This window comes from Hetaerina americana, unplaced genomic scaffold (genome assembly GCF_022747635.1).
Source record: "Hetaerina americana unplaced genomic scaffold, ioHetAmer1.1.p SCAF_94, whole genome shotgun sequence".
Lineage (NCBI taxonomy): Eukaryota > Metazoa > Arthropoda > Insecta > Odonata > Calopterygidae > Hetaerina > Hetaerina americana.
The window spans coordinates 1-22,511 of record NW_027287583.1 but is presented as its reverse complement, the minus strand read 5'-3'; positions in this window follow the sequence as shown (position 1 = coordinate 22,511).

The window sequence follows — 22,511 nt, the reverse complement described above, 5'->3', positions numbered from 1 at the left end:
TCTATCGACGCTGCTCGGAAACCCCCTTCGTAATGTACGTATTGTATGGGTGTGTAGTGTGCGACCAGTCCCGTGAAGTGGGCAAATGGAGTTTGCCCTATACTGCCATTTGGTTAAAGCTCTAAACTTTGAACTTGGGTACTCGGAGGTTAAACGGGTTACATTCTCCAGATACATTGTATTATCGCGGGCTTGAACGTTGGCACGCGGTGTGTACAAATATTTAAGTAAAGCTACATACTCCCTGCGAGTGGCGTTCGTCGAGATTTTTTTCATTTCTCACGTGCATAAAATGTTTTTAGAAAACCAGAATAGTTCCACTTCTACTTTGGCGAAAAGCATAACTTTGAGGAAATTTTGCTATTCTTTAATATATCAGATAATAAATGAATCATCAGTTCCAGCGGTGGTCACCACCATCATCTATCTTATATTCCCTGTGCCTTAATTTGTACATATGTAACCTTAACAATTCCAAAGAGAAATTTCTTAATGTCGGGAGTAAAATCTTCTAAATATTCTTGATGGAATTAATTCATATTGTCATGTGTTACATATGCGGAAAACGCCCAGCATTGATTATTATCCTTCGCATTTCCACTGACGGTGGATATGTAACAAATTTATGAGCTCTTTCTGGAGTTGATTGTTTTTTTTTATATATATTTCATAAATATCCATTAACTTCACTCTATGTGATTTTTTGCATCTGTTCTTTGTGTCATTATCTCATATAAATACCTAATAAAATTTTCTGCTTTGCGAATGTTACTTTTACGTCTAAAAAGTTAAATCCTTATCATTATCGTTATTTATTGTACTTGCAACTCAGATGTTTAGAAATAATTAACGGTATTGATACAAAATTGCAAATAATAGCAATAATCGCATGCAGACTGATAAATGACTAATTACGAGACGTATTTTTTTATTGGAAATTAATTTTCCCCTTTTCCGTCATATATTCTCATTTGTCATCGGTTATATTTGAAATTTTAGTGGGATATCATGCAGTATATAAGTGAATTAAGTCCGAGAAAAAAATACAGTGCTTCATTGAACAATTCCGTATCATCACCCAATTAAATCTGATAAATTCCGCGGAAATATTCACGGGCGATCTGTAGCGCTCTTCTCGTTTGACCTGCTACGTTGCATGACATTGTATTTGCATTACTACTGTTCTGTTAGGTATGACTTTTCACGCTAGGATGACTTTTAGCATCATCTCTCCATATACCCTTCCTAGGATGATATCTGCAGAGGATATTATCAATATCTTTATGAACGAAGTAGCTCGATTTCCCCGTTATATATTCTCATAACCACGTTTATTTTGTGAGTCATGAGTCATTGAAAATACCGCATAACCGTTCTATAATCCCCATGCGAAATATCATTGCAACTAAATAATTCGGAGCGGTCTATTATAAGCACCACACTTATTTTTTAAGCAGGCTTGAACACTTTTCCGAACCAAACCGAGTGAACTCTCTTCTCAAAGCTTGAAGTCACCAAATTTGAAATTCCATGTTGTTTACCCTAATGAAAATAGTTCTCTTTTACCACGTATCAAATATCTACTTTGCGCCATAAATTTATTATTCAATCCACCTTTTTGAGGCCCTGTGGAGTGAATTTTAGCTATAACAATAGGATCTAGGCTAGGAGGACGACATTACTATCGGTCTCCAACATGTTTACCTCCTATATAATCGTAGAAGATGACTTAATAGAGAATATGTTTTGAATTCATTCACAATACGCGTGGGAAATAATTATATACTTTTGACACAATATAAATGTGCAGCCGGTCATTTGCTAGCACAATCATGTTGTTTCGAAGTGAATAATCCAGATGATCTTCAAGCATTTTTATGCGTACATAAGGATCAACTTTAAGTAAGTTGGGCATGAAGCCTCTTCCCAGAGACCCCTAGCATTTTCCAGTTTTGAAAGAATTTTTTATTTGTGTTTATTTAAGTCTAATACGTAAGGATAATGTTGTTGCAAAGTTTAACCATTTATAAGATGTGGGTTGAAAATTTTTACGTTTGGTTCAATTTTTTTTACGGAGTTGTAACATTCCTTATTGTTTTAAGAAATGCCCTCATGGTGCTCCATTGTATAAAAATCGATGGTATAAGACTTTCACCGTGGATTCCGATTCAGGCACAAATACCTCCGAGTACCATCTACCTTTTGAATCCCGAGATTTGTATCCCGGTACATGTCTCTCTTTTCGTTAAAGCCTCCCAAAATAAAACCCAGAGGAAACTCCATGAACGCAATACCACATAATCCGTCGCAACGGCGTGTGGTACGGATGTTAAGGCACCAAAAGGAATTCATGCAAAAGTATGAACCTATGAATTATGAGAATATATATTTCATCTTGGGATATGTATAAAGGGTAAGAGATTTATATAGTATTTCTGTGGGAAATTATGGCTGCATCTTCACAAGATCCCTCGAGCCACCGTAACGACGTGTAGCATCAGCCATTCACACATAAATATCAGATTGTAAAAAAATTTTGAATTTACATTTGCATATAGTAGTAGTAGTATTTAAGGGAGGCGACTGACAGCTGAGGTCATTTCCATCCAATTTTAGAAGTTTTAAGTTGAAATGTAAAGCAGCCACTGGGTAATAAACTTCATTGTAGTTATGAAAATATTGTTTTTATGTGATGTGGATGGCATTTTGTATGTGATGTGGAAGTTTATTTGTATGTGATGTGGAAGTGTCATTATGTAAAAATATTTTGTCTCTTATCTGTTTTTATGTGTTCGTATGTAATTTTCGTTGTAAGAGTTATCTTTGACCTAACCTGACCGTTGCCACCAGGAAATTTGCCTAATTGCAACGTAATTGTGTAAATAAATAATTAATAAATAAATTTGCGCCAAAGGGGGTGGACAGGAAAGAATGAAAGGTGGAGAGAAACTCGGCATCGGCATTAGCCTACTCTTTACGAAAGGTGCCAAGGGGTCCGCAGTTTAACGTTCCATCCGACGGACGGCGTACTCACTCAAAGTGCCCTCCACAAAGCACCTCAAGTAGGAATCGAGAGGAATACCTCTGAAAAATATTCAACACCGTCGGGATTTGAACCCAAGCCCTCTGGGTGGGAAGCCACATTTGCATATATACATAAGAATAGGTCCATTTACAAACATTTAGGCCAAATTTACATAATCCAACAATGGATGAGTTCGATGAAAGTTTAAAGTTTTTGTTTAAATTACTAATGTTAAGGTGATGCTTAGGTTTGATTTGATTGAGGGGAGAACGAGTTCCTGAGAATCTGTCATTCCTGGTACCTCTCTCTCTCCTCTATCAAACAATGCGGACCCATCTGCGAATTTGAAAAGGTGTAACAATAATTCCCGCAGCGTCACAAACATGTGTCATGTACCTTTCTAAGAGTCTAAATTTTCATAATATCCTGCAAGCTACCGGGAAGGTGTGTGGCAGGGGGTGTATCCACACCAGGCATGTAAAACACTGTCTTGCCTATTCCCTTCGTGGATCAAGGAGTTCCCATCGCAATCCGTAATACCCGTCACGCTTACTCATTTCTCGTTGCGATTTTCAATACAGCTATTGGTTATTCTCTGTACCATTTCCAATTCCTCGTTTAGTGTATCCTTTTGTCTTAATTAATAATTTCCATCTCTTGTGAGAGTCGCATCTTTAAACCTTACCACCCTTTCTCTCCCTTCTGTGTCCGCAGGGGGCATACCCGGCTCCCGGGGTGCCGTGGTCGGCGGCCTCGGCGGGGGCGGCGGCAGCGGGGATGAGTTGGAGGTGAGGCGAGGCGGGGGCGGGGGCCGGCCTCGGAGGGACGAACCCCGTCGTCACACGCTCTCCCACGGGAGCAGCGCGGCTGGAGACGAGGTGCACCACCACCACCACCACCATCATCACCACAGGGGAGGAGTGCCGCAGACAGGGTCCCTTGCGCGGAGTATGGACTTAGAGGTGAGCGGGGACTTCTCTCCCGCCGAGTGAGGCGGTCTTTTGAGTGACGACCGCCCCTTTAAAAAGTTACTTCGACTGGTTTTAGGGGCAATATTTTTTTCCATTCCATCGCCCACCAATGGAAATCTCTCATGAGATGCGTCACTCGTGTCCAAAGGGTGTTGACTTCCTTGAAAAATATTCGTTTTTAAGGAAAAAGTTGATGATAAGAGTGTTCCTTTATTACCGAAGGTCTCTAAAAGTCCTATCAGTTATTACGTTCACTATGTTATTGTTCATAGCATAAGTACAAGTAGGTAAAGAGTGAGATTTTTCTTATTTTCTGAAAAACTGATGGTAATCAGCGTGTTTTTGTTTTCAATTTATAATAAGTCAGGGATGACCACAGGGAGTATCATGACGCTACCTGCGTCATTAGAATTATGGGCTTGAGGGCATTTATCGTGGTTTAATAAGAAAATTATAGACGTCTACTGTGCTCATGGATTCTATATAAAATGATAATACTGCTAGATATTCACTTCTGCAATACATTGTGCATTTTTTCCCAAATATATCAACATATCATAGTAAAAAGATGATGTGTGCAATAAGATTGGCACCGATGTTTTAGGGAGTTTGCTTTGGAGATGAATTAGTATGATTGGGGCGGGGAACCTTCGTGTTCGTTCGGGAGTAGTTATCTATCGGGAGGGGTTAGGTAGCCCAGTGGTAATAGTGCTATGGTAGTCCTGAGGGTCCCGGGTTCAAATCCCGGATGATGCCTTAGATGTCCATAAAAAATTCTAAGGATGTAGTTTTCTGGCCACCGGAGTCTCTAATGGAAACTCAGTTGCACATGGAACTGTCCCTGTTTCTCATACTTTCTGAATTTCATTGGTCTCCCGCCTGAATCCTGGGTTACTGTCCCAGCCCTCGGGTACAAAAACCAGCTTTCCGGTTGATGTCTATGGTTTTTTATTTTAATCGACCGTCCAAGGGTTAATGTTGGATAGTAAAATGTTCGAGACATTTTGATATTTTTTTAGTTTGCTTTCCTGAATATGGCTTCAAATTATTTACGCTCCATTCGTTTCATTTTTCGTTCCCCGAAGGATAAATTCGGTGGAGTAGGAAAACGGCCGATCGTCCAAAATGTATTACCTTTGGCATACCTTAACTTATTGTTGTAGGTCTATTAAAATGAATAATATTTGCATATTTTGTGTGATCATATCATATAATTTATAGGTAGTAAAGCCAGATGAGCCATAGTTCCATGACCGGATTTTTTTTAAAACCTCTCGTATTAATAATACTCTTTTATTTCAAACTCTCCGCTTAATTCTTTTATGCGACTAACTTTATGGGAATGAGTAAAAATAACCGTGTCTCCAGGGGTCAAGATCTTCCTTTTTATATCATTTCCGGAATTAATTTATAAGTCCAATAAGAGTGGTCGAATCGAAAGGTGGTCAACAATTCCAGATCGTGTATTCATTGCAATCTTTTTTGTATTTTCGACACTAATTGTTTAATGCGTCCTAATTTTTGCATGCGCCCCGTTATATATCGTATGTGCTTTCCTTTTTTCCCGTACTTCACTAAGGAGTGGGAATTTATTTTATTCTTTGATATAATTTAACTATTTTCCATAAGTTAATCCTCATCTAATGTGTTTTGTTTTTAATTATGGTGTTGATTTCACTTCATTATTCAAAGATATCAATTTATACTCATAGCTCGAAAAATTTAAATTACCAACTATTTTGGCCCCGATCATAAATTTCATTAATTCATACTAGTTACGTTGAATATTTAACCGGCTCCTGTTCAAATTTCCTTATTTTTAAAAATATCATTGCATTTAGTAAAGATGAAATAAAAATACTAATGGTATGAAGGCATTGACAAGCACGGTCCATATAAATTTGGAATGACGATAAAATGGATAGGATAAAAAAACTGATATAGATTACGTTATGGAAAGGCGTAAATATTCATGAAATAATCGATACTATATATATATTTGCGCAAACCATGATTTATTCAAATAATTCTTGCATATTTCTAATGGGTAAAAATTTTGGTTAATCAGAGGTGAAACTTTTGAATTTCAGCGTCGATTGAATTTGAAGCTCTAATTCAGTTCTATTCTGCAATTTAAAAAGGGAACTGCTTTATTTAGTATGATCAAAAATATCATTAAATAAGTGGTATATTTTCAGATATGCATAGTTTATTGTAAATTTAAAATAGTCATTACTCCTTTGTTGCGGTTTATATTTAACATGTATGTGCATGGGAAAGTAATCTAAGGGCTCTTCATATCTATTCAATTATTCTTTAAGTGTGTCTTAATGTTACGATGTCACTTATGTCACTTAATTAAATCCAAAAAATGAAGAAATGCTTTTTGAGTCTATTGTGTACTCCTCTCTGCCTTCCATGTCACGCAACGATTTAACTGTTAAAACTGTGGATTCCATTGCATGTCTTTAGATTTTTTAACTTATATCATTTTTAGCCAACACATTAAAATGTATTTTTTCATGGCTAAACAGTCCAGGAGACCGACGCAAAAGATAATGCATCAATATTTGATAGCAGGTACACAGATTTTTATGATCGTCGATAAATTGTTGTGTTTCCACCATATCGACATCATCACCAGTGAAAAGAAAGGCTATTACGCAGCAGAATCATTGTTTGTTATTTCACATCCATTTAGAACATCTTCTTCGTGATTCACACCCAAGGTTTATTGAGGGAATGCAATCTTCAGGTACTCATTCAAATTTTTTTTAGAAAAAAGTATCCACGGTTCCCATTGGCCATTCATGAAAGTCTCCTATTCATTCAAATAATCTCCGTCTTCGAATTCTTCAGTTTTGGATTTCGATTTTTTTTCTTAAAGTTTTACCTCTTCTTCGAAAGAAAATTTTCCCATCGCGACTAAATAGTAAAGGCTTTTTTTCCATGCGTTAGCATCCCAAAAACTTGGGGTCCACGAGGGCAGTAAATGTGTCCCACCACCTACCTCTTTATTTACATACCCCGTTTTTATTTTTTTCCAACAGACTGAGACGATATTTTAATGGTTTTTGTCTGAATGAAACAAAAACGCGACTAGAATTCCTCGTCGACTCCGTTTCCCTTCCCCCCAACATCCTTATCATCGACGAGAAGAAACAAACAAGATCCGAGGTCGCATCGTCACGCCAAAAGGGGGAGGGACAGGGAGGGGAGGGAGGAATGCGTCCTCTGCCAAGAAAAAAAGAGAGAGATGGCGAATATATATTTATTTTTTGCCGTTTTCCATGTAGTCCCGCATTCCGCAGCCATTGCATCCCATTTCTCCTCTCCTCCACGATGCGCACTGCTCCCATTTTGAAGAGAGGAGTATGAATTCCTCAATCATTGCCACTCGAGGTCATTTCATGGAACCCACCTCCCTGTGTGTGTGTGTGTGCGTCTCTCTCTCTTTTCCTCCCTCTCCCTCCCTTCCTCCCTCCCCCTTTCTCCCTCTCCCTCCCTCTCTCTTCCTCACTCTCTCCCTCACTCCTCCCTCACTCTCCCCCTCTCTCTCTCTCCATCTCTCTCTCCGTATCTCTCCCTCTCCGTATCTCTCCCTCTCCGTATCTCTCCCTCTCCGTATCTCTCCCTCTCCGTATCTCTCCCTCTCCGTATCTCTCCCTCTCCGTATCTCTCCCTCTCCGTATCTCTCCCTCTCCGTATCTCTCCCTCTCCGTATCTCTCCCTCTCCGTATCTCTCCCTCTCCCTCTCTCTCCCTCTCTCTCCCTCTCTCTCCCTCTCTCTCCCTCTCTCTCCCTCTCTCTCCCTCTCTCTCCCTCTCTCTCCCTCTCTCTCCCTCTCTCTCCCTCTCTCTCCCTCTCTCTCCCTCTCTCTCCCTCTCTCTCCCTCTCTCTCCCTCTCTCTCCCTCTCTCTCCCTCTCTCTCCCTCTCTCTCCCTCTCTCTCCCCTCTCTCTCCCTCTCTCTCCCTCTCTCTCCCTCTCTCTCCCTCTCTCTCCCCCCTCCGTCCCCCCTTCCCTTCCGCCGCATTTCCTCCACCTCTCGCGCTCCCGTGACATCCGATATGCCGAAGCGTCACCGCATTTACACGTTGGAAGGAATGAGGACGAGGTTTTGATAAAGGGTCACTGGGAATGTCGCATATTTTTTTATGCGACTGGTGGGCGTGGGGAAGGGGGGGGGGTGTTCGCTCTGTGTTTTTAATTAGAGCCTGGTCCTTCAGGACGACTAGAATAATAAACGCCCAGAGAAGCACGCAAAATATTTTTCACTTCCTTTGAATGTGTGCATTTCATTTTCTTACAGTCTTCGAATAATCACGTACCCAGGCTTCTGCGTTAAGGTTCGCAAATGACTCTCAAGGTTTATGGGTTGTTCCCGCGTTCGTCAATTTAGCTTTTTTTGGGGAATGCAGTTAAAGATCAAATCAAAGATCAAGACCGCGTCAAGTATGTGTAAAACGAAATAATATTGGGGCTTAAATTAGGGTCACCCAGGTTGCTAATACCAATTATAGCGGCTAACATTTTATCGCAAAATGATTACAGATGATATACGTAGACGGTAAACAAGTCAATGAAACAGCTAAAAAATAATTAACATTTAAAAAATTAATTATTGAGAGAACTTCATCCACACATACACATTCCACTGTAGGCATTCAACATCGAAATTAATTTTTGCTTAAACGTTGGTTGCCAACAAAAATGCAAAATTTTTAATATTTTAAGTTCTGAAAGAGCTTGACGAGTCGAGAATAACATCAGAGCAAAGTTTAATACTTGATGCTGGAGTGAAATGATTCCAAAGAACTTTAAATTGATTTCAGGACAATCTATCTCTATTGCACGCCGAATTCAAGAATTGAAAATTGTTATGTTATTAAAAAAACATGCAAAGTTATCAATAATAATTTTACACGAATTCCGCTGAAAATGAGAAGAAACTGAAAAACCGATTAATTACAGTCAGTCGATTTGATTCTTCGATGAAGAATTCCTATTATATTTAAAAAAATTAAAATGTTTGATTTACCATTCGTTCTTTGCAAATAATTCGTAGGTTCGAGTTCTTAAATGTTGAAAATATACATTTTTCATGTCAGCGTAAGGATGTGCTTTGAGGGATATGTTGAAAGAAAATATAAATGTTCTTTTCAATGTTTCCACTTCCCACCTCACTTGAAACATATCAATCGCATGTCCCTTTATGCTTCGTCCAAAACGATCGGCTGTATCGATGCGGGTGACGCCTCCTTTCGAAAACCGTACCGAATCGTCCCGAGTGAACTTATTCGAATGGCATTGCATTGTACCCATCTTCGCCCGAGCATGCTCCCATTATGAGTCCGCCATCTCGGTCCAAGATGGCGGGGGCCGAAATAAAAGCCCGCGTCTCCATTATAAACTCCCTTTGCAGGAATAATAAATTATGAGCGGGTGAGTGAGTGAGTGAGAGAGAGAAAGGGTGAAAGAAAGGGGTCGACGAATCGCCGGGAAGCTAAATGAGGAGAGTCGACGCGAGATAAGGGGGCGCGGAAGGGGAATTGGGGTGGGGTGGTGGACAAGCAAAAGGGGACGAGGGAAGTGGGTGTGGTGGGTGGGAACAAAATTGGAAGGGGACGAAAAAGGGAAAGCGAATGAGGGTGGGTCGGATGGGAGTGCGGAGGGGGTGCGGCGATATTTCTCCCGAGAAATCCTTTATTTTCTTTAAGCTTTCAATTTAGCTGCCTCAGTCACAATCAATTCCCCAATCCTTCCCGACCGTCGCACACCCAAAACCCACCCCCGCTCCAACCATCCATCCGTTCGTCTACCCTGCACTCTCCACCCTTAAAAAAAAATCCTATCCCCTTTTCCATTGACTCGCTCTCTCTACCCACCCACCCTCTCTCCACCCACACCCCACACACATCCGCCGTTACTCCCCCGAAAGAGCACACCATAAGGAGCGCGCCACCCCCGTGACTCCATCAATACGGTCGCAAACGCACACGTCCTCGCTTCCTTCGGTGGGTCGAGGGGGTTGGGGTTGTGGAGATGGGGGGAGGAGAGAGAGAGGGAGAGAGGGAAAAAAATGCCGCAGTTTACTTTATTGCCCACTCCCTCATTTTATGCGTCCTCTCCATCTCGATTGGCCTCCCCTTTTGTCCTCCGAAGCACCCTCCCACCACCCGAGCGCATTAAATGCCACCACAGTTTGTGCACCCATCCCCCCTCATTGTGAATTTCCCTCTCTTTCTCCCCCCTTCCCTGCTGCGCGGGGGCTTCACCCCTTTCAATACATCCACGCGCCCCTTCCTCCTCCTTCCAACCAGCGCTCTCCCTCGCCTCTCCTCAAAATCATCTCATTTTCCCACTCCTTGCAATCTATTCACTTAATCACCCGTTTCCCACCCCACCCCGCTCCACATCCCCCTTCCCTCTCGCCGCTAAGCCCGGGTCCTTTCCCTCTCATTCCTCGGGAATGTTTCCGCCTGCCCCTCGCCCTTCCACCTCCCCAGTCCCACCCCCCCGACTCCTTGTTCTCATTCGATGAACTGCGTTCCCACGCAGCTCCCCATCCTCCACGCTCCATCCGGGGCGGTAGGCCGCCTCCTTCCCCGAAAACAGCCGCTCTGTATCTTCCCCTGACATCTGCTTCGTATCATTTCCCACTCTGCCACCCCACCCTTCCATTCTTCGACCACTTCGCGTCCCGTCCTTCCCTCCCTCACGACTCCCTTCCTGCCTCTGTCGTCTTTTCCGCCATTCATTCCTTCCAAGGACGTGCCACGGGGGGATCAAGGGGGCTCAAAAGGGCTGAATCAGTCCCGGCCGAAGATCCATCGTCGCGCTCTCCCAAAAACGGCTCGGGGACGTATTGTTTGGTTTCGAGGTGCTCCCGGGTCGTCTCCAAGAGTAAGACCCGGGAAGACGAAATTTTTTGCGTATCCGTGTGAGGAGAATGTTCCGAGTATCGCAACTTGCGAATCCCGTGAAGAGACTTTCATTATTAGAAGTGATGTGTGGAAGATTTATTCCCACGGTTTCGGAATTTAACTCGTGCCGTTTGTATTTTTCCAGACGGTCGTTTTGCGTTTAACGTTTATCCATCTGTAGACTTCCTGCCTATAAAGTCTGATGCATAATAATCATACAGTAATCATCTTACACATCATATTCATTTATTAAATTTATCAATATTTCGGGAATTTTTTTTGTGCTTGATTTCATGTTGCTAATTAGATCACTCTTCGCTGGGTCTCATAAGCTCAATTAGTGTTCACGAAGAGATGTAAATAATTACAATATGACAGTACGCCAAAGGAGATAATGAAATGGCTTCTAGAAATTGGGACTTCAGGAAAATTAATGATAACTTATTTTTATCAACACTGAATATTTTTTGACGTTTTTAATATTCAATAAATGTTTATTAAAATGTGTGAGTATTAATAAACTTGCGATTGGAGTCACTTGTTGCTCAAATATTACGTTAGATCTGCTGAAATAATAGAGTGTGTACGGTTTTTATATTCGCCGACCGAAATTAACTGCGTGTTTAATCGATAAAAGGAATCCTATTTACAATGAGCAGTTATTTATACACCCATTAGCATAATAAACTCGCTGATTTTTCGTATTATTAGTCCCTGTCAAACCCTAAGGCGACTTATATGGACTGTTGTAGATGTAACTGCCTAACGTGGCGTGTACGTTCTACGTTGGCAGTATGTATGGATATACTACGAGGTTAACTTAGTATATCTAGCAGAGCATCTGTTCCATACGCCCTGGAATCCTCTATTCAATGGTAGCCATTCAGCCTTGGAAATTGTAAAAATTATTGACAACCCAAAATGGAATTCATTGTCAAAGATATACACGTATGTAAGATGTATCTCATTCTCTTTTACGGGTGGTGACCTAACACCCCCCGCCAAGCGCCCTTCTGGCAATTTGCGGGATATTATGTAGATGTACCTACCTACCATTCGTTATGCTCAAAGTTTGTCCCAAGTCAGCCTTGTAAGAAAATTTTATTGTAATTTTTTTACAGCCGTAAATATAATTTCCTCAGTCGAGGGTAGGAAAAAGTATATAATAATATTTTTGATATGTGTTAATCTATTTGTAAAGGTTGTCCCGCTCAAGATATCGAACACAAGAGTTGTAGGTGATTGCATATGTTTATTCAAATTCGAATTTGATCTGTTTGGCTGGGATTATGTTATTATTTAATCGCAAATTTCCTGAGCGACTGCACACGCGAGCACATTTCACGATTTTCCCCGAAAATTTGGTGAAAGTATTTGACGCTTGCAATGTGCATAATTTATTAACAACCTTAGCATATCCCCTCCCATTGCTCATTTAGAGTTTACTTTCCTATTTAAAACACAAGTGAAGGTATGCGATACACAATCTCACAATTTTATTTTTAACCCATTTACTGGAGTCCAAATTCGCTTCATCTAATCAAAGAAATTCGCATCAATTTTCGCTTCCCATTTGTTCCTTAATGCGTCCCCCTCTCTCTCTCTCTCCTCCTCTCTCTCCCCTCCCTCGACGGCGAAGCATTCCTTCCCCTTTATCTTGATTTGGCCTCTTGACTGCAACCATCTCTTTTAATTAGCTCCTAAACGAAATTTTCCGATGCCTCGCCCCCATCCTCCGCCTTCCTTAGCTAAGACCAGCATAAATCCATTTAATCGGGAATCTGGTGGAAATTATCTTTCCTTAATTGCTCTGGTGGAAAGATTTCGGTCTATCCGACTCCCTTGTTCTTTTTCAGTCTTTCTTTTCCGCCCGTGGCTACTTTTTATATACATTCTCTCCCCAAAATTCGCGCCCCCTCATCTCAAAGGTCAGGATTTTTGAGTTTTCGCCCGATGCTAAAGGCATTGTGCGGCGTTTTATAAGTTTATTTTAATTGCCTACAATTGGCTTTAACTATCTCAACAATGAAGTGATATCTCGGAAAACATGAAAGATCCAGTGAATAGATCACATGTATTGAACACCGTGAGCACGTGTTACAAGGCGGTAATTAAATAGTTCTTTTGATCCTGCTAATGAAAGACCAGGGTGTTACTGTGTAGACCGTTGTCGAAATAAACATAACTTTTACCAGTTAATTATTACGTTGATCACACACATCATGCAGATACCTCAATTTTGCCTTTAAAATTGCAAGGGTGAATATAGCCTTACCCTGGGCTTGAGGCTCATGTCGGGATTCAAGTTTCCTGCTTATAAGAACTTACAAATGTAACTGCAGCAATCAAGTAAAAATTAAGCGAATTCATGACAAAAAATTAACAAAAATTAGGCCTATAAAACTATGTCAGGAACGCGCTTAACCTTAAAATACAGGCCTGCAAAAATTCCGCGTAGAACCTATCGGGAATGTAGCATTCTTTATGATGATAATTATAATTCCATCTCAATCGCCGACTTGTGCAAATCAAAGTCGTTTTTTCCCTCATGAGATGCTTTAGAGCATGAACGAGACCTTGAGAAAGAACATTTTCTGAGGAATTACACTTTCAAAGTTAGGTCAGTGTTGGGAGTGACTCACATGCATCCGAGCCTGGTTGTGTCATTTTGAACTTGGGCTGCAAAACTAAGAGTCAGTTCTACACTTAGTTACATACATAAATAAATCCTCGTATTATTAAATTTTGGTTAATTTAATTACCAAATTGAAATGCATATATCGGGCTGTTTTTCACATTTCAAGGGAATAAACATATATAATGATTATTACTAATACTTTTATAACTCATACGGAATCCCGTGGAAATTAATTTCCCGAAGTCCCACAAAAATTTAAGCGCTGGTCTAATTCCCTATTTCAGCAATTATTTTGATCTCTAATCTAGATAATCTGGACTTAAAATAAATTATTACATAAAATTAAATATTCAGGTCAGCCTAAATTAAATTTCTTCCAGTTTTTTACTTATACTATATTCACCACAAGAATTCAGTTTCCGTACAATGTAAAAATCCGTAGCTTTCTTTCCTTCGAGTGGTTGCTGGCCCTTTTTAAATTTCCTTTAATTAGAATGATCACTACGTATTACTTACGGTCACCATGATTGGTACGACTATCCTAACTAACTCAAGTACAGATTACTAGGTTTTTCACTCGGTGGAACATTGATAGCGATGTTTTATTACTTCCTGGAACTAAATGGAAAAATTTATATTTTGTTATAACATTAATGCAGTTACTTAAATGCGTATTTCTGGGGAAAGAATTAGAGGAAAATATTTTCTCGGATATCTGTGAATATGGCGTAGCATATTAATGAATACGTTATATGATAAATAAACCTTCGTATCGTCCGCAGTCAAACGTTAAAAGATTTTAGAAATAATGTTTAAATTCAATCAAAATTGATAAAAAGAATAACTCACAAGACATTGCTTTCTTCCATTAAACTACGTTTTTATATTCTAAATCCGGAATTTTTAACTAATGCAGTTCTCAATTGCGGAGATGAAGGCACAAAGCAACATAATTGTCGTGCATTACCAAAGTGTAAGATACTGCAGTGTGATTTTGAACGTGGATGTCACTCTACAGTCTTAAGTTTTAATTAATGCAATCGCATTCAATCGGCACATACATCAACATCTCAGGGTAATGAAATTGATAATTATAATTTGATTAATTTAAAAATATGCAGGAGTTAACAAAAATAGATTAAATAGCATGGCTAATGCAATTCTAGTCCACTGCACTCCAAAGAACACCTTAGAAATAAACTAATAATGAGCGGTACTGACTGAACGTTTATTTTTATTTAATTATTACTTATTTCCCTTGTTACTTATTAATCCGAAAGGTATTGAATAGTTACCTGTTCACTCTGTCTTTCATTTTGAAATCGTCTTATTTATTTAAATCTTTTTTTTGTTACTGTCATTGATGCTTTATCTTTCTTTGTGTCACGCCAAATTTCTGCACCACAAGCACTCGAGTTTTTACGCTCAAGATGGATCCGTGTGAATCAGATCGTTGAACGCTACGTATTCGGTCACTATTTCGATGTCAAAAGAGTATTCTCCTTCGCCCGTATCCTCTAAGGTCCACCCGAGCAGTCGAGTTCAAATAGAGCGCATATAGACGAGGATTCGATTCGCGATGAAATTTCATTTACCTTTGTGTTCCTCTCCCGTCTCTACCATGCGATTGGTCGGGAAAGAAACCACGTTAAAAGTTAAACTGGTGATAAACGGATTTGTGACAGAAAGAGAGGGAGAGAGAGAGAGAGAGAGAGCAGGCAAGCCCCTCCTTCCCCCGAGTGCCATCGCCGACCCGAGAATCGTAGATATTTCATTCAAAAGCGCTCGTTTGTGTGTTCCACCATAGGAAATTCTCCCTAAATTACGGGGCGACAGACCAGATCTGATAGGGAGACAGGGAGGAGGAGGGAAAAAGAATCCGTGGGACTTCTTCTACAACCACGGACAGAAAAAAGAAGGGGGGATTGAATTGGATTACTTCTCGCCGCGCTGTTGGTTATGTCGACTTATGAAAGCAATCCACTTGTGACGACGTCCCGTCCCTAGTGAGACACTGGGTTGGAGTGGAGAGAGAGAAAGAGACATGGAAATAAGAGAAAGGACTTTGGGAGACAGGGACTTTTGGGACGTTTCCTGCTTCGCTGAAGGGGGAATTTCTTTCAAACCGCAAATCTAACGCTGTGCCCCGAAGGAGCTAATATTTTTTGCCATTTTTTTTCATGAAAAAATGTTATTTGGATCAGTTTTTGGTGTGTTTTAAAAACAGTTCTTGTTGTTGCTTCGTCCCATATCGGGTTATGGCTAGCATTTTGGGGAATGTGTAAGATTTGGTGTTCTACCGGCGTAATTACGGTGGGTTCTTCGCGGGTTTTCCATCGGGGGACAGGGTTTTAGTTGCTCTGTTGGCACCGGAAAACCCGCGGAGAATTAGGGAATGGGCCAAACGAGTGTATGAACCTATGTTCTAATATAGGTATTGCATCTTTTTAGGTATTCACTCCAGGGGTTTGTTTTACATATTCACGCCAGAAGGTAGTATAGTATACCTTAACTTGATTCTGATTTCAGATTTCATGCAGGAAAATTCCGAAATAATGTTTGACCTCAATGCCACTGGGCTAAATTTAAAAAATATGAGAATTGAGGATCGTGTTATGTGTTTTATTGAAGTAGAGGAAGCCTCCTTTAATGTTCACCAATTTTGTTCATTCACATCTGTAAGACCACTTGGCTGCTCTTAATAATCCTGCAAAGCATTCGCCCGCGTGATAAAAATGCAAACTGTCACGCAAAACGTCATATAAGACAAATATTTGACATGTGTGAAAGGTGTTCATGAGGTAGGGCGGTATGAATAAGCTTAAAATTGCTAAAATATGACGTGACTAATTCACCCATAGTCGATATTTATATCTTAATAAAACATCATTTCTTTGAAAATATATCTTGTTTATCTCATACATTTGCTCGTACGTATCAATTAAAATGAATGGCATTTGGAAAGTATTTCGAAATAACTTGAAAGGATCAAATTGGAAAATTGATTCCCTTTATCATGCAAGTATTCCCCTAAATTGAAACCCGCACAAAGGAATCCGACTTATTTTTATGGGGTTTCTATCATGAAGAGGTTTCAAAACTACTTCAGCTGTATTGTAATTTCTTTTTTTTGTTTATCACAATTTAACACTATTGTAGGTCTTACATAATGATATTCGCTGAAAATAATTGAATTATTGTTATTTTCGTAAAATTACAATTAGAATTTGAGCTTCACTGAACCATGGAATATGTACACTTACAGGTTACATCGGTATACAGGCACCTGTCTGTACCTGTAGATCAGTTGCAGTTTGTATAATCCTATAGTGAGTTAGGTAGTTCAATGTTTGAAATCAGTAAAAATCCTAAGAATATCCAAAATATGTCCATGGCGTATTTTAAAAAGTGAAAAAAATAACATTCTGTGCGGAGAGTTTCTCATAAAGAAGAAAAACTATGAAATTTCTGTGAAATCGGCAAACGTGTGGTGCTCTTTTTTAGAGCTAAAATATTTTTTTACCTCTCTCCACCATTCGATAACTGGGATTATTGTTGCAAAGTTTATATTCTAAGAAGAATGTTTTCTTTTTGTGAGCAACTCTTGCAGTTATGTAGGAATAGTAAATAAATTGATTTCTCTTGCTGTCTGTAAAACTGGAGGTGACGTGCTTTCAATGAGTTGATGTGGAAACCAACAAATTGCACACTAACCATTTGAGTTTTTCGTATAATCTGGACAATAACATGCATATTTTGATCATTTCATGTCTTTTTTCCTCCATTAGTCATTAGCAACTCTTTAAGAGGAGGATTTTAAACTTACTCATTCCCCTCGATAATATTCTATTTTCCAAAATATCACGTAATATTTATTTTATGTGATTGATCACAAATGATACAGACTGTGTTTTGCTAATTAGCTATTCGGTGTATCACCTTGCGAAGCTTCGTTAGAATGACCCATGAAATTTATAATAATTGGAATTTTGGAAATTGAGACTATATGAGCATAGCTCTTAAAACTCGTTAGTTTACCGAGTTCGTCAAAGGCATCGGACATTATTCATCGCACCAACTCCGGGTGAATTATTTAGAAGAGCCATTGGGGCACATTCAAATCAAGACTAAAAAATTGGTAGAATTTGAGAGCAGGGTTAATGAGGTAAAAAATGAATAGCTTTTGAATCAACAAAGGATCGTTGATCGCGTTTCCACTTTAGTCGGACACAAATCCAAAGCGTAATTTTCTAAATGAATTGTAATTTCCCTTTTGAACCTCGTTCTTTTGAAGATGAAGGAAGATGATGAACAGTTTGAGGTCTGCTTTTTTCAGGGTTCGGTTGGACCCGGTACGGCAGTAGTTACCCTCCTCACATATATGTTGTTATATATATATATATATATTGGTGTGAAAAATATTACGGATTGAAAACGAATTTAAATTTAGAACCCTAAAATGAGGTGAGTAAATACCCAATTCAAATAAAAATTGAGGAATTATGTGCAAGAGCCATGATGTATGCCATTGTGGCGCAAATTTAGTGTTTAATGACCGCATTATATCGGTTCCTAGAAAATGTTTTAACCGGATGAAAAGAACTCCAATTGCTCAAAGGTAACTCCTTTTAGTCTGAAATATTGAATTATCATTTATATATATATATATATATATATATATAAAGCAATTATGTAACCAGAAAAATGGAACATAAGAGCCAAAAAAAGAGAACTTATCAATGTAACAGCCAACGCATGATTTTAATCGGTTACCATGGCATTCCTACAACTTACGTGAACTGTGTTAATTCAAATAGGGAGGGACTGCTAACCCTGCTGATGGAATAGGACTGTGTCTGTGTGTTCATATTTTATTATTAAAATTTGGGAATCGCGCAGGGGAAAGAAGGCACGTGCCCGTTATTTTCTGTGACTCAGTGCTAGTTTGAATGCTTGCTGGCGCGTGGACACCAAATGTTGGTATGTTGAATTGAGAGAAGGCGAGAGGTGACGCCACGCGGCCCTCCACGCCCACTGCTCCCTCCCTCGTCTCCTGGAACTCCTACGCCTCACTTGTTGAAAAATAAAAAGTGGAGCAATTGAGAAATTGGGCATTTCCCGCATCTCCAGCCACCGTCTGCTTGCATTTTCGAGTGTGTTAAGAGAGAGGGCTTTTTACTCAGCGCGTTCGTCCGTGGCAGATCCATCATCAGCGGTTAAGCGTCTGCGGAGGGTGAATGTTTTTCCTACACGGATGACTCCCATTATCCTGGAATTCCCCGCTTATCATAAGTGAAATAAATTCTGTAATCGGTCCTTACTTTCGTTATTATAGGAGTTATAAAAAAAGCTAGAATAATGTTGATGTCAGTAAATGTTGGATGCGTATGAGTGATCCGGTAATTTAAGTATGACCTAATTTTCTGGAATGTAAAAATTTCATTTTAAGTGAGACTTGGATAACATTTGACATGATGCGATGAAAGGCAATTATACTTGAATTATCATGCATGGTTTGCCGTCTTCTTGCAAGGAATGACCGTATGAAATCGTATAAATTAGTTAGACCCAACCTATGTGCGTCAAATTTATGCGCAATATTAATATAAAATTGGATTTTGATGAACCTGTGGTAGCTAGAGAAAATTGAAAATTGATTATATAATGTTCTCTCTCATCTTCCTCCAATCAGGTCCAAGTTTGAGTGCGCGTCCAGTTTATTGTAACTGGAATAGTTTGATGCGATAAATTGAGAATAATTTATATAAGATAGTTCCTCTCCTTCAATTTTTTACGATAAAATGAAATTAACATAAAAACTATTTTTATGCCAGCATTTGGAATCGATAAAAAATTGAATAAAACGCTTGTCTTTAATGATAAAAACAATTTTAAGAGAGTGAATTCATATCCGAATTGCAAACCAATATGTGTTATGTATTTTTAGTCCAACACTTCGGTGCTTCTTGCTCAGAGTACGATCTTGAAACGAGAAGAATGCATACCAAAATAGGAGTTGGGACTCTTTTGTCCCGCGGACAATCCTTGATAGTCAAAGCATAAATTTACTCTCGCCTTATAAAAATTCTTGCATCCATTTCCATGACGCTTGAATTTCCTGCCGTGGAACGTTGGGTGAGTTGCGAGGTATGGATGCGGATGAAGAAAATGGAGCTCCAATTTAGGAATGAGTAGCGACCACGCTTTCAGAGAGTTTTGCTAAAAATATGCTCATTTTGTTTTCACTCGACATTTAAGTTTTCTAGCAGTGCGCAAACGGTGGACTAACATTAATAATGATGATCTACGTTTTTTGAGGTCCTTCTCCATGAGCGTGCCATTAATTACTCTTTGGGGTTTCAAAAGAGAACTTTAAAAATATATTAACCTTAATAAATCTGCAAATGGTTATGGAATAACGTGCTCTGTTGGAGCGTTATCAAAATTTCCCTGGGTGTACTCGGCAGATTCCTTTAACAATTGACACAGCAAAGTTATTTAACCAGAAAACTAATCATAATTAAAAATAAATGTCTAAAAATGTTCTCCGTAAAACAACATGTCAATATACTTAAGTTAGTTCTGTGTAGAGGAGTGTCTATTCGTGTAATATCTGTTCCTGACATTCTTAAGGAGTATTTTGTTGAATAAAGATCTGCAAAATCAAGACTATCTGACAAAAGAGTAGCCTTCTTTCCTTGAATGATAACTCTATCGTATAAAATCACCCCTAGTCATATTAAAGCCATCAACGATGGCTTCTCACGATGCTTTCTTTATTTAAAGATATCTGATACTCGTTTTTTGATATGCTGAGAATGAAACGAGGTCTCTGGTTTATTTCTTTCACTTATATTTCATTAATAAAAAATTATTTCTATTTTTTTACTATTGGTTGAGATTTTATTCTTGACCATGCGGAAATATGTCAAGGACTTAGGTTACATGCCTTGGTCGATATCGAGTAGAATAATGACATAATTCATTCCTATACATTTTCGCGGCACATTTAAAGAAATCATAAATTTCCAAAAACGATAAGTAATCCGTACAGCTCAGGAGGTACTCCACATTACTGATGTAAATTAATAGCTGGATTTTTTTTCGGTTTCTGCAGATTTATAACGTCATTCCCTTCCACCCCGCCCTCAGGCGATTCATGAAACATGTCGCCGTGGTTGACGTGTCCACTTCAGAAGCTCTCGGAGGATCAGAGAAATTGCCTCGAGGAATCGCCATCCTTTTCAAAAATATATGCATTATATATGTGTGTGTGTGTATATATATATATATATACATATACATACATATATATATACATATATATGTTTGTATATAGGTGTTCAAGCCCCGTTCAAGGAAATATTTTTGCGGTTGTAATTTGCTTAATTCCGCCTCCACCACCTCTCCTGCATTTGTCCTTTATATGTGTTCCTATCCCTTTTCCTTATATCTATTTCCATGTGAATGAATATTTATTGGCCATATGGCGGGATTTCGTGTTTTAATATATATACATACACATTATCATTTAGGCGTGAATGCAAAAGGTATACATGATGGGATTGTTAAATGACACTATTTAATGGCGACTATTTAATGACACTGTGATATGTTTTAAGAATGACTACTGTTTGTTATATCATGTCATTGCCACCTGGCTTATCGCCTAACAGCAATGTATCCCAAATAAATAAATAAATAAACATATACAATTATATGCATACAGGTGTGTGTGTATATATATATACATTTATGTGTATATGCTTTCGTAGACGTAATACGGAAGTGCCGAATAGTACAATACATAGTAACACACAATATAGAAACACAAAAAAAGAAGAACACTCACACATTATTTCTTGATATTTCGACGGAAACACTCCGCCTTCATCTGAAGATATAGAAGTAATCTTACTCTATCTCTACTTAATCTTACTTCTATATCTTCATATGAAGACGGAGTGTTTCCATCGAAATACCAAGAAATAACGTGTGAGTGTTCTTCTTTTTTGTGTTTCTATATTGTGTGTTACTGTGTATTGTACTACATTTATGTGTGTGTGTGTGTGTGTGTGTGTGTGTATATATATATATATATATATATATATATATATATATATATATATATATATATATATATATATGCATATATATATGCATATATTGCTGAAAAGGAACGAAACCCATTATTGTATCTGTATGTATTTGCACTTGAGATACATTGTATATGTATATATTTCTTTCTATGCAACTCACAACAGGAAAGAGCTCCCGCGCCCAAGCCATACATTACCCCGCAAGCACGGCCGTCACACATCCCTCCCGCCTCTTGTTCTCCGGAATCTCTGCTCATGGCGACACGCATAAGCCACCCAAACCATTTTCCTCCGGCTATCACGGCAACTCCCTCCCCGCAGTCCGTCCTACCCGTCCCCCCCTGCTTCCCTTCAAGGCGCCGGGTTCCCCCAAAGCACCGAGCCAAGTTCCCTCTCATTTGCAATATTTCCAGGGTTCTTGTCAAGGGAGAGATATAGAAAGGGAAGGGAAGTTGATAGAGAGTTGGAGGGAAATGGAGGGGGGGTAATATTCTTCTTTCGATTCCGTTCCCGTCAACGCCCCTATTTTCCCTTAGCGGTCGGAAGATGAAGCTCTCGGATGTGCGAAGCGCCGCCGTGCGATATAGACATCTGCCGAGGGAGTAGTGAGTGGGGGGGGGGGGGACGGGGTTTTGGGAGGTAAAGATTATTTTCCTTCGCGAAACAAATAAAAGTATAGGAGGAAGACAGTGTAGAATTTTGCAGAGGGATTTGGGGAGGGAGGGGTTATACATTTTTAAAAGATAGACACGCATGTATTTTATTTTGTTTTACGGACAGCCATTGCAGCCGTGCATCTAGATTTAAAATCATTGCAATGAAAGAAAGTTTCCCGTTCCGAAGGTTTTACTGAA